This window comes from Prunus mume, linkage group LG1 (assembly GCF_029339155.1).
Source record: "Prunus mume cultivar Tortuosa linkage group LG1, ASM2933915v1, whole genome shotgun sequence".
Lineage (NCBI taxonomy): Eukaryota > Viridiplantae > Streptophyta > Magnoliopsida > Rosales > Rosaceae > Prunus > Prunus mume.
Window position 1 is genome coordinate 28,531,431 of NC_142698.1, and position 12,558 is coordinate 28,543,988.

The 12,558-nt window shown below is 35.0% G+C and overlaps 1 protein-coding gene and 1 pseudogene across 1 annotated transcript in view; one reads left to right on the forward strand and one right to left on the reverse strand.

Moving 5' to 3' along the window:
- Positions 1 to 12,558, reverse strand: part of LOC148921514 (disease resistance protein Roq1-like) — a 100,694-nt gene that overhangs the window by 16,930 nt on the left and 71,206 nt on the right. The gene's annotated exons all lie outside the window — the stretch shown is intronic.
- Positions 11,556 to 12,557, forward strand: LOC148921517 (uncharacterized; annotated as a pseudogene).

The following is a 12,558-nucleotide window of genomic DNA, read 5'->3' on the forward strand; positions in this document are numbered from 1 at the left end:
CCGAAATTTTAAATGGGGATTTGGTAATAACAACATGAACCAATTCATGCCAGCGGACATAAATAATTTAATTGATGACTCTGTGGATGAACTTCATCCCAAAAATATCATTGGATGAATTAACGTATTGTTATCCACTCGTTTTTGGATGATCCGAGCCTTAAATTAAGGGAGATATTGCGGCATGGACATTCCAAAAAAGTTATGGAAAAACATTCACTTCTTAAAATTGACGACGAATTTTTTAAAAATTTCAAAGAAAACAAAAACTAAAAGAATTTGTCGAGTGTCAAAAGGGGTTATGCCCTCTCCTCTATAACATTGAAAATAAATTGCTCTTCGAAAGTGTTTGAAGCCTTTTTAAGGATGTCTATAACAACTCCGTCATTTGGCGAAAAATAAAATAAAAAAACAATTGGGTGAGAAGGAGCCTTTTTTTTTTGTTGTTGCTTAGAACGATCTTTGATTTTACACCATGCATCACCATAATTGAAAACTCTAATCTTATCTTTCAAAGTGAGAAGGACCTGGGTATCTATTGCCCTCTTCTTTTCCGGAACCAATCAATTTGGTCACACGTAAGTAACAACAAAAAGTAAGAGAAATGAAGTCGTTGTTTCAATGAATTTTGGTTGCCTTAAATATTCGGAGACTAAGTCTTTTGGTCCTAAAAAAAACTTAGGCGCAAATTTATGAAGGGCGATGAAAGTTACCCGAATCAGCTACCAAAGTTTTTAGTCGCTTATTATTTTTAAGTTTCTTGCCACGCATCTCACATTCCAAAATTATTTTTCACATATTTTCCCCATCTTCATCGCCCAATGCTCAACAAGGTTTATCATGTGCAAAAATCCAACTAACTTTTTGGTCGTCTTTGTGACACCGGTGGAAAAAACTTGTAATCTTATTGCAAATGAATTGTTTTTTTTAGTATAAACCTTAATCACTTACTTAAATAATTATGTCATTTTAATTATTGCAACAAATTTTCCTTCAATAAAATCAAAAGTATTTTGCTCAAGCCTAAACTGTCAATAGTGGTTTGGTTTGATTTCTCCGTAGTTTTAGTTCACATTATAGTAAAATCGCACTGTTAACGATTTATTAATTTGATCACGATTAAGAAGTGAAACTTATCCAAATCATACCGCACCTCCTTAGTTCATAAACCTATCACGCATGTTGGATCATTCATGAATATTCTTCTTATTAATCCGTAAAATATTTCGCATGAACCCACCAGCTTTAATAAAATTTCATCGCTTGATTGATTCCTTGCCACAAAACAATGGTGAGACAAATCAGAAAAGCATTCAATTTTTATGATCGAATTTAACACCTCGTGCACGGCAAGCTGTGGATTGAATTTGGTTACGTCCACCACAAAAAGAAGGCTAATAATAATGAAACGAAAAAAGACAAAAGTAAATGAAAACGAACTGAAAATGCAACAAATATAATCATAGCCTGCTTAATATTCAATGCTAAGATTATGTCAAATTTGAATAGAGAGACAGAGACAGAGAGACATAGAGAGAGAGAGAGAGAGAGGACTTGGTCCAACTCCAACCAAGGGAAAGCAAAAATAATAGAGGATTAGGTGTTATAATTAAGGATTAGTATTATTAGATTACTTGTTTGAGTTGCCAAGCACTTTTCATAAGTTGTTATCATCCAAATGCTAGTGGGCATACCACATACGTGTGGATGAAGCATCGGAACATTTGGTAGAATTTAATGGCATACCTACCATAAAAATAAAATAAATAAATAAATAATTTTGAAAAATAAAAATAATTCGTGAGCTTTTTTGGCATACTGTCTAGCTGTCTAGCTGTCTAGCTTAGCTAATTGAGTTGGGTTGAGGAAAGCGAATGCTGTGTTTGGCCTTGTTAATTATGGAAAGGTGTGCTGAAAATGAAGGCTAAATATAAAAGATTATCTCAAATTTTGTGCATAATTTGGTGGAGGCTTGCTAAACAAGTTAAAGATCCCGTGTTAGTGAGAAGTTTGGTCTAAAAATTCAAGAACCATTCGTGTAATAAATTAACGTTATGCACCTTCTTCTGCTTGTTTGTCCCAAAAAAAAGGTTCAATGAGTTTTTTTTTTAAATTTTAATTTTTTTAATATATATATATATAAAGTAAAAAGTAGAGAATTGTGAAACATTCAAAATACTAGAAAATGCCCTTAGTTAATGCAAATATTAAGAATTAAAATTATTAATTAAATGAGATTAATATGGTGAATTCACAATCTTTCATATTAAAAAAAAATTAAAATTATAATCAAATCAAATAATTGATACTATTTTTATGGAACACAACTACCCATTATCTTTTTTAATTATAAATTAAATTAAATTTTTTTTTAAAAAAAAAACCTCTCACAAGCACGGAAGTGCGTGTGAAGAGGCTAGTTATACTAAAAGAAAAAAAGGTAATGAGAAAAACCTCTATAATTTCACTACTAGAAAAAGGAGACAAGGCTGCGGTTTGCCTAGCTGTGTTGGGATCCATCGTTTATAGGCCGGGATATCATTCACAATGACAGATAGTTAATGGCGACGCAACTATCATAATCACGTAATCTGTGTATAAGATGTAGCCAACACCTTTTGATCACGGGTTGTTTATGGCAAATATGAATATAGGTCACGAGTTGTCTATAGCTGAGCATCTCCAAGGGAGATGTCAAATACCAAACATCAAATTTAAATTTGATGGCTGATGTGGCTATTTGACATCTTACACAACTTTACACTCCACCTGATATGTCAAATTAAATTATTATTTTATTATATTTTAGTGTTGATTTATTTTTAATTAAAAAGAAAAGAAAAGAAAAGAAAATATTCATTTGACATCATACTTTTGGGATGTCAAAAATAACATCTTAACCTCCAACCTTCATTCCACATCAGCTTTGACACATAGGTTGGAGTGATGTGAGATGTTATTTCTAGCAAAGGTCTATGTGACACTTTTGACACATCGGTTAGAGATACTCTTCTAAATAAAATAGGTGAGAAAATAGTAGCATTCTTTTTCTTTTAAGTTCTTAGTTATTATTTATTGCATACTTGACCAATTAGATAGCATGCCAATGTAGTTGGAGAATAAGTTTCATATCATAATGGGCGAAATGATTAAGCTTTGTTTGGAGTTTAAATATGGTCATTAATGTGGTGGTAATCTTAGGTCTAATTATGTAATCATGACCATTTTCAAATTGTGAATAGATAAAAGTGCAAAGTGTTTTTCATCTTTTTTTATCGTGACCAGAAAAAAAAATCAAAAGAATTATGGGAGTAATTTAGGATGACAAATTTGCCGGAGTCCATGAGTTTATACATCTAAATCAAGTTAAGAGAATTATTGATTTTCCTAATCATTCCAGCATAGAATGAAAATAGGAATTCCACAAGGCTAGTGATTTCAACAGTCATTTTTTGAGCCTTTTAGACTCATTACGTGAGTACATAATTATTATAAAATATTTAGTTTCAAGTGCCGATGAGTAAAAATAAGCGCCTAAATTATTATTTTTCCACAAAGTCATTTGTGGAAACAACCATGCGGATGCATATGAGCCAATGAAGCCCTCTCAACTCTCAACTCAACATTCATGGCACTCATTGAAATACTCTAGCAACACATTCATGACAAACTGCTTGATAAAATGCCTCAAAGAGGGGAAATATAAGAACAAACAAAAAATGGTTTGAAAGTTTCATCTTGCCTCTAGGAAGAAAAATATTAAGACTATCATCAGCACGATAGATTGAACGTACTAACAATAATTGAACTCAAGAGCCAGAAGAAAAAAAAAATTCCAGATATTCCTTGGTTGTCCCAAGCATCTCAAAAATTGTCACCTTCATTGTCTGCCCTGACGTAAACGGCAACATTCCATTATTGGAGTGAGAGTGCTAATAGTACATTGGTTTAGGAGAGCTACATCAGAAAATGCCATTATATTGTGAATCAAAGTCAGGATAAAGACACAGGGATTGTGGTTTTTATTAGGCTATCCCAATTTATGTGATGTTAATTGTCTCTCGTGAGTAGTAAACAATACACTCGACGTAGGTTGTGGTTAGAAAGTCTCTTGGGAACCTTTGAAAACTTGAACATTTCCCCAATCTAGTATTGGCCAACAAAGAAAAAAAAAGGGTATAAATTGTCCCTTTTTTTAGATACATCGAGTACCTAATCTAAGGGGACGGCGAAAGGCTCACACACACTGGAATTCAAACTGGTGTTATGGGGTTTGCAATTGAAGACTGCAACCACTGAGGTAAACACCCACTGGCAAGTATAAGTTGTCCTTGGTTAATCAATAATTGGAGTGAAATACTTTGATTAGACTCCTTTTCTATAGTAAAAAATTAATTAATGTCACCATTATATAGGTTAACAGTCCACTCATACTATATCCTAAAATATAAACTTGTCTTCCATTTATATGATAATTTGTGATGTTACGGTCGCACTCAAATATCTTTTCTTTGGTCTAACATTAGTGAACTGTTCCCGGAAATAAGACCCACAAAGCATGGTGACCCATTCAATTATTTTTCCCTAGAAAAAAGCATAGGCTAATTAAGGAACATGGACCACCAAAGGCAAAGCCACATGCTAAGGTACCTGCGGCGGCAGGACCTATGTGCCCCATAATACAAAGGGAAGGAAGGAGTCCTTATTTTGTGTTTGAATTGTTCATGCGAAAAAGTGGTTCGGGCTCTTTTTCGCTTAATTTAGTGATGTTGGGCATCTCGGTATGCTTTAGGCCCAGGTAGAGCGCGTGATTTACAAGATAACAAACGTTTGGTAAGATCCTAAGTATGGATTTAGTAAACTTAGACTGACAGATCAATATACTATATGCCGTAAGTTTTGATTACCTCCGCTTGGGAATCGTGCTCCTTTATAAATCTTGGGAGGTGTGCAAATTGTGTAGAATTTCACGAGACTGTGAATATTCACTGTGGATATGCCATGTGCCCAGTGGGTATTTGTGTTTTTATTCTGCGATCGGCATGTACGGGTGCTGAAAGCTTCCTTGCCGATGACGCGCGTTGTCCACGTGTTTAGTTCTTATTGATCGCTGATTCTGATATAAACAGAATCCAATCATATGTTTTAGGGCCAGTACTTCAATATATAGGTCATATGAGGAACAACGACAGAGACCATTCATATATTGTTTAATTGGGAAGCAGAAAAACAAAGGCTCATTTGCCCTGTTTATATGGGATTATATTCCTTTGTCACATGAGTATATAACAATTAAATCCTCAAAATATAGGTCCCATTTATAAATAGACACTGCTTCATTCCTTCTTTAGATAAAGTTATTCATACTTCTTGCGAATCATAGTTTGACAAATATATAAAAATATATTATCAAGATATAAAAATAAAAAAAATCTCTGCATACTTATCAAATAATAATTGATAGAAAAATAGGAGTTGTTACTTTCAGAAGGAGGTAAGTATTTTCGTTTATAAATTAGGGTTATGTTGGGGCTGAGCCAGACGCTGGAAGCCATGCAGACAAGGGAAATGGAGGGCCGCCAATCAGGAATCTGAATTGGAACATCTCTGAAATTGCTTTGGGCTCATTGGCCCTATCACTTATATACAATGTGTGAGCTGTAGAAGCACATGCTCTGCCTATGTATAAATTTTGTGGGGTTTGTTTGTCTGCATGAGAGAGGGAGAGCGAGCATGTGCTGAATTATTTATTTAATTTTTGTGTGAGAGAGAGGGAGCAAACTAGTAAAAGTAATGTTATGTCCTCAGAATAGTGGAATTTTTTTAATCACTAAAGGTGTAACATTGTGTTGAGATGAGATGGGAGCTAGGGCATGGTGCCTCTTCATGGAAAAGAGTGCGTACTGTTGTTGAGTTAGAGAGTGGTGTCCAAGAAGGTGTTTCCATGGTTTAGTGTAGCGAGTTTGGGAAGCTGAGGAGGACCAAATGCCTAGAGTATACAAGAGACTCCAGTACACCAGTACACGTTGTTATGCAATGTGGTCTATCTTGTAGTTTTAGGTTTGTATTCGACTGCGGACTGAATTTTATTTTTTGTGGGGCGCATTTAAGCAACAATAATTGACGAGACCACATTTATCCTTTATTTTATTTTATTGAAGGATATAATCTAAACACACACATATACATTAATAATGAGACAAACTCACAAAGAAAATGTATAAAAACAAGAAAAATTATTAATATACTAAAAAACATCTAAAAACAACTGAAGATAAAATTATTATAATACTAAAAAGATTATGTTTAAAAAAAAAAACCTTCATGTGCTACTAAGAGTAGTTCCACCGAGGCCCCCTTGTCTCGGGCTGGGGAGTTTTTGCAAAATTGAGCCGCTGTGAGCCCAAGCACGGGCTAGAGTGGGTCCCACGCACTCGGGCCACTCAAGGCTGGCCAGCCCGAGGTCAAAACGCAGCTTGGCCGACGCCAGTTGGCATCGACCACTCCATTTGATTTTTTATGTTGCCACTTGGCGCCGCTCGGTTCTCCGATCCGATTTTTCCTTTAATGCAACGACATCCAATTTTTTTTTGCAATAAAATACTGGAAAAAATTCGAATTTTTTTAAAAATACCCCAAAATTAATGAATTTTTTCTATAAATACCCAATAATTTTTTTAAATTTATCAAATTGAAATTGAAAATTTTATCTCGATTATGAGATATGAAGATTGACACGTAGGAAACCGTAAAATCTTATCCAAAATATTATCCAAATTATTGAGGTAAAAAGTTGTGAAAATAAAAATGAATAGTAATTGCCTTGCCATGGCAACGGGTGAAATAGAAAATACTATTTGTAAAAGAACATTATTCACGTGAATAGAAATAGTCTCTAACTCCCCCTGCCATGACTAAGAGCATTTTCACCGGGCTGCTAGCCCATTGTCATGGCAGGAGAGCCTTATGGCAGCTACTATTCACGTGAATAGCCTACATCAAAGAAAGTGTGTTTCAAATGAATTAGGTCACGCATGCAAATACTATTCATTTTTTTTTTTTTTCACAACTTTGTTTACTTAAACAATTAATTTGGATAATATTTTCGGATAAGATTTTTGGGTTCCTACGTGTCAATACTATTCATATAGGATAATATTTTATTTTATTAGTTGTATTGGTTGGTATTTATAAAAAAAAGGTATGAGGATTTGGTGTTAAAAGTGACGAGTATTGGTTGGTATTTATAGACACCGGACCTGAATTTTTAGCGGAGTGCAATATTGGCTAGTATGAAAAATTGCTTTTCGTGAATAATCATTTTCAAGATAATTTTTAAGGCTTTTATTCCTTACACATCAAATAAGAAAACTTAATTTTAAGGGATTTTTAATATGAAGTATATATTGACTTAATGAGCCATCATTTTTAGCCTAAATCGTATTTTGCATTAAAACCTATTTTCATATTTTGATTTGGTGAATTTGATTTTTAGTATTTTTATTTGAATCCAAATGGGGGGTACTTCCTTATTTACATTGTAAACTTAAGTAAATTGAGTAATATAAAAATAAATGAAAGTAAAAAGACAAAGGCATTTACTTAAATGTTGAAAATGGAAATATAGGTATAGAGAAAAAAAAAATACTTTTTTTTGGGTAGTTTTTTAAATTTTTTTTCTTTTATTTATTGGAAAACATTAGCTGTCGTTTGATTGCTGGAAAAAATGAGATCGAAGCCCAAAGCCACCACGTGGAAGAGAGGCATTGGTGCAGCCTCAGTAGTGGCGCTGGCTGAATTTTTTTAATGTTAACTCATTGCACACGCCAACGTTAAAAATTTAATTGAAGCGCCGACGTCACTATATTGACGCGCCGATTTCTCAACCTCTATACGCCATCCTGTAAATAAATAGCTTCGCCCCACTCCTTGCCCTGGCAGATCTTTGTTGCTAGAAACTCCATTTGAGTTCCCCTCTTAACCCTCCTTAGGCCCTTTGTGAAATGCTTCTAAAGGCAAATGGGTTGAGTTGCTCTAAATGTGTTTTTTGGCTTATTCTTGGTTTTTATTACTAGGCAAAAAAAAAAGATACCTATAGTTTGTCATTTTTATTATTTTTGTCTCTGTAATTTTAAATTGGTTAATTTTGTCCATGTAATTTCCAGTTCCAAGCAATTCCAGAACACCTGTCAAATTCTGTCAAATCTCTCTTGAACTTGTAATCCCTTCTGACAGCATGCTGATCGAAAGAAACTTGTAAAAATCAACTAGGTCGGACCTGAATTCAACTGGGCCTAACCAAAATAAAAAATTGGAATACGTGGCTGAAAAAATAAAATAAATTAGAAGACCAAGAAAACATAAGAAAGAAGCCATTCGTTCAGGCTTTGGTAGGTTGAGGGATATCTTGGCCTGGTTGTTTGGCTTTTTGGGCCTCTAGCCCACACAGTACCAAAAACAAAAAGAGTTATTCTACAACATCCAACAATTATACATTCAGACACCCAATCCCATAGATAACATGATACAACTTAAGTGGTAGTGCCCAATTTGTAATATAGGTTGAATCATGCTATGCTCAGGTTCGCTTCTCACGTTTTGCACGTGAGAGATGAGGATTTGGAAGTGGAGGAATAATGGCACTGGTAATGGTGGGCCTCGATCTCTGAGTCTTTACACTTATCCAAAGAAACGGATACAATAAGAGACTCAGTACTGACAAGATAATGTACTATTTCTTTACATCCGAATTTAATCTCCCTCTCAATAAATTAGAGTAATTTAAAATATAGCATTCCATCCCACTGATAAAAGTAGGCTGATGAAGCTGTGAAAGAAACAACATGATTACGACAGAATTTGGAATGTATTATATTCAAGTCGCCGTAATATAAAAATTTTAAATGTGAGTGACTTCTCTCTCAATTTTTACTTACAAATATGGAGATATGAGAAATAGAGAATCCTCTATCAGTGAGTTAATAAGGGAAGTGCACCAAGAGGGCATGCACCTACACCTTTTGCTGGTGAAGGATAAAAACCCGTGACAAATTATTCGTAAGATATGTTATAAAAATACACAACACTCCTGATATGATTCAATTTTTCATGGTTTTCTCTTCTTTTGTCTGTCACGAGAATTGGCTATGATTTGATGGTCTTGTGACCTAATGTAAGAAAACACGGCGAAAAGAAACAACATCAAACCCTAGAAACGGTAGAGTTGAGAAAATTCTCAAAGTTTTATTGATAACTAAATGATAATGATTATGACATTCAAAAGTTGTTTATATATAGTGCGTGTTTAGTGTTTTGAGGTTATTTGCAATGTTAAAATTGTGTTTTGAAGTCTAAATTCTCTAAAAAATATAAAACACAGTTTTAACATTGCAAATGACTTCAAAACACTAAACACGCACTATATAGAGTCTTATTCATCTGGTTGTTCCCTTTCGAAATAATGTATTATGGAACCGGACACCTCCCAACTTCAAAAAATTCAAAATCTATTTTTCTTAGATGGAGCATGGCTGCATGAACTAATGCGCAAGGTGTCCTACCAATGGACCATTGTTGTGAATGGCATATGAACCTCATCAGTGTCATAAATTTTTTTGAGCATGTTCCAGGCCTTGTGTTGTAATGCCAATTATCCTCAAAATCCCTCAAGTGGAGATATTTTTTCCAAGTCAACTAGACAATGGCATGAATTGGTGGATTAATTGAAGTGTATCCGCATCAACCTCAGCGCGAGAGAAAATTGATGCAGCACTTGTATTGAACACACCTATTTTAGAGTTTATAGTTAAGGTTTTCAATGAAAAAATAATAATTATATGGAGACGTAAAATCGCGAATAGTTTCATCAATAAACACAATATCAGCATAAAAATATAAGTAAAAGATTCAAATCTAAAGAGACAGAGTGGTAAAATGTTACATACCACATTTCAAGTTCCTCAAGGTTGGGTTGGAAACTTGATCACATTGGGCACTCATTATTTGCAGAAGATTCCTATACCCAGAAATGAAAGACTTTTATGGTGGTGGGAAAAGGCATATGCATGAAATGTGGCCCTTGAACATGGATTTGATGATAAAGCTACAAGCCTACAAATATATCAATTTTGTCATAATTGGATTGCTTACTATGATATCCTTTGGGCCCCAACCACCCTCCACGACGCCATCCTTAACCTTTGCTTATGTCAACTATCAGTGAAAATTGGCTGGTAGCCTCTTTTTTTCTTTCTTTTCCTTCTCTCATCTCTCCTCTCTCTCTCTCTCTCTTTTCATTCTTTTCTTTCTATCTTCTGTCTCTTTCTTTTTCTTCCTTTTCTCTCTCTCTCTCTCTCTCTTCTCTCTCTCTTTTCCTTCTTTCTGTGAAAAAATATTACCTATAATAATAATTATTTTTTGTCTCACACAAACCCCAAGCCCGCCTGTAATTTTTTTGTTTTTGTCTCGCACAAGGACAATTGTTTCAGAGATTTCAGAAATTAGTTTTTGTATTTGTAGATATAGATGCATTTGATAGGGTAAGACTCATTACGTACTCTCACATGTGTATATTTTTATATTTATTAATGAAATTCACTCATACTATGAGTTTAGTATATAAGTTTTCACTTTTACTATTAACTGAATCGCTACTGCTTTGTGTGTGTGAAATCCTCATCTATCTGTTTCGACTACCACTTGTGCTAAAAAGAAAAGAAAAAGAAATGGATATAAGGAGGCACTTTAACCATAAGCAAGAAAAGAAAGGGTGGCATGTATACATGATTTAAAAAGTGACAATTTGTAAGAGTATCCACAATGACACGATGTATATGAGATGTATGTTAAATATACATCCTCACACCTGAGAACGCTCTGTCTCACAATGGAAGATATAAAGGGATATAAATATACATCACCATCAATAAATGTAAAATAAAAGACATTTACATATATTTTTACATCTTCAGAATGACCCACCTAGAAAAGATAGAAAAATTATACATCTTAGATTTACATCATTTTCTATTGAAGCAAAAAATGTATTTACATTCATTAGAGGTGTGAATAAAATATAAAAGTAGTTTTACATCTCAAAAAATACACATTCCTACTGTAAATGCTCTAAGAAAGCTTGTACTGACGACTCGAAAATGAAAAGTGCGCTCATCCGAGCGTCTAAATGAAGATTTATGATCCGTGATAGCGGAAAGAGTTGCAAAAGTGGGTCCTACTCACGTCCTACCTGGTTTTTCAGACTACAAGTCAATGCAGCAGTCAACCCAAATACTTAAGGCCAACTGGTTCACACTAATCACGGCATTTAAAGTTGTTTAAAAGAAGACACTTCCATTGAACTCACCCACTTGATCCCTTGGCCTTTAGCGGCACTTGTATTTTCTCCTACTCATTAAATCCAACATGAATCTCTTCCAAAATCTGAATCAAAACCAATCCAAACCTGTCCTCAGTTTTTCTTCTCTCAGATCTCTGCTACTCCCACTTAATTCCCTTTGAACTCAAGCCTGATCAAAGAAAGAGCACTACAACCAGCCATGGCCAAAATGAGCAGTTCCAAAGCCAGTAATGGCAGCAGAAAACAGTGAACTGCTTCCATTTGCAGTCCATGTGGTCGAGGAAGATGGTTCTCTGTGTTTGCCTCCTTTCTCATCATGGCTGGAGCTGGTGCTACTTACCCTTTGGTGTCTACTCCAAGCAGATCAAGTCCTCTCTGGCTATGACCAAACAACCTCAACTTGTTAGGGTTCTTCAAAGATCTTGGTGCAAATGTTGGTGTCCTCTCAGGCCTTATTGGTGAAGTCACCCCAACCTGGTTTGTGCTCCTAATTGGCTCAGCCATGAATTTTGCAGGCTACTTCATGATTTGGCTGGCTGTGATCACAAATTCCCAAGCCAAAAGTTTGGCACATGTGCCTTACATTTGCATGGGGCCAACTCTCAAAACTTTGCAAACACAGGAGCTCTTGTCACTTGTGTCAAGAATTTCCCAGCTAGCAGAGGTGTTATGCTTGGTCTGTTAAAAGGTTTTACTGGGCTTAGTGGAGCCATATTTACTCAAATTTACTTGGCTGTCTATGGAAACAATTCAAAATCCATGATTCTTCTCATTGCTTACTCTGCTGCTCTATCAGTAGTTTTTGTGTACACCATTAGACCCATGAAGCTTGTTAGCAACCCAATGAGCTCAGAGTCTTTACCATTTCCTCTATGTCTCAATTGCCCTTGCACTTTTCCTCATGGCTATGATTGTAGTTCAAAAGCAAGTTTCTTTCTCCAAGCTGCCTATGCTGAAGTGTCACTGTGGTTTGTGTGTTCCTCTTTGTCCCTCTTGGCATTGCCATTAGAGAGAGCTGCTTCTCTGGAACCTCAAGAAACAACCTGGTGATCCTCCAACTGAGTTGACCATTGAGAAAGTACCACAGACAATTGAAGGAAAGAAGATGCATTGCCATCAAATTCTCAAAAGAGCAAAAACAGGACACAAAAGATATCTTGTTTTGCTGACATATTCAAACAAGCCAGAAAGAGGAGAAGACT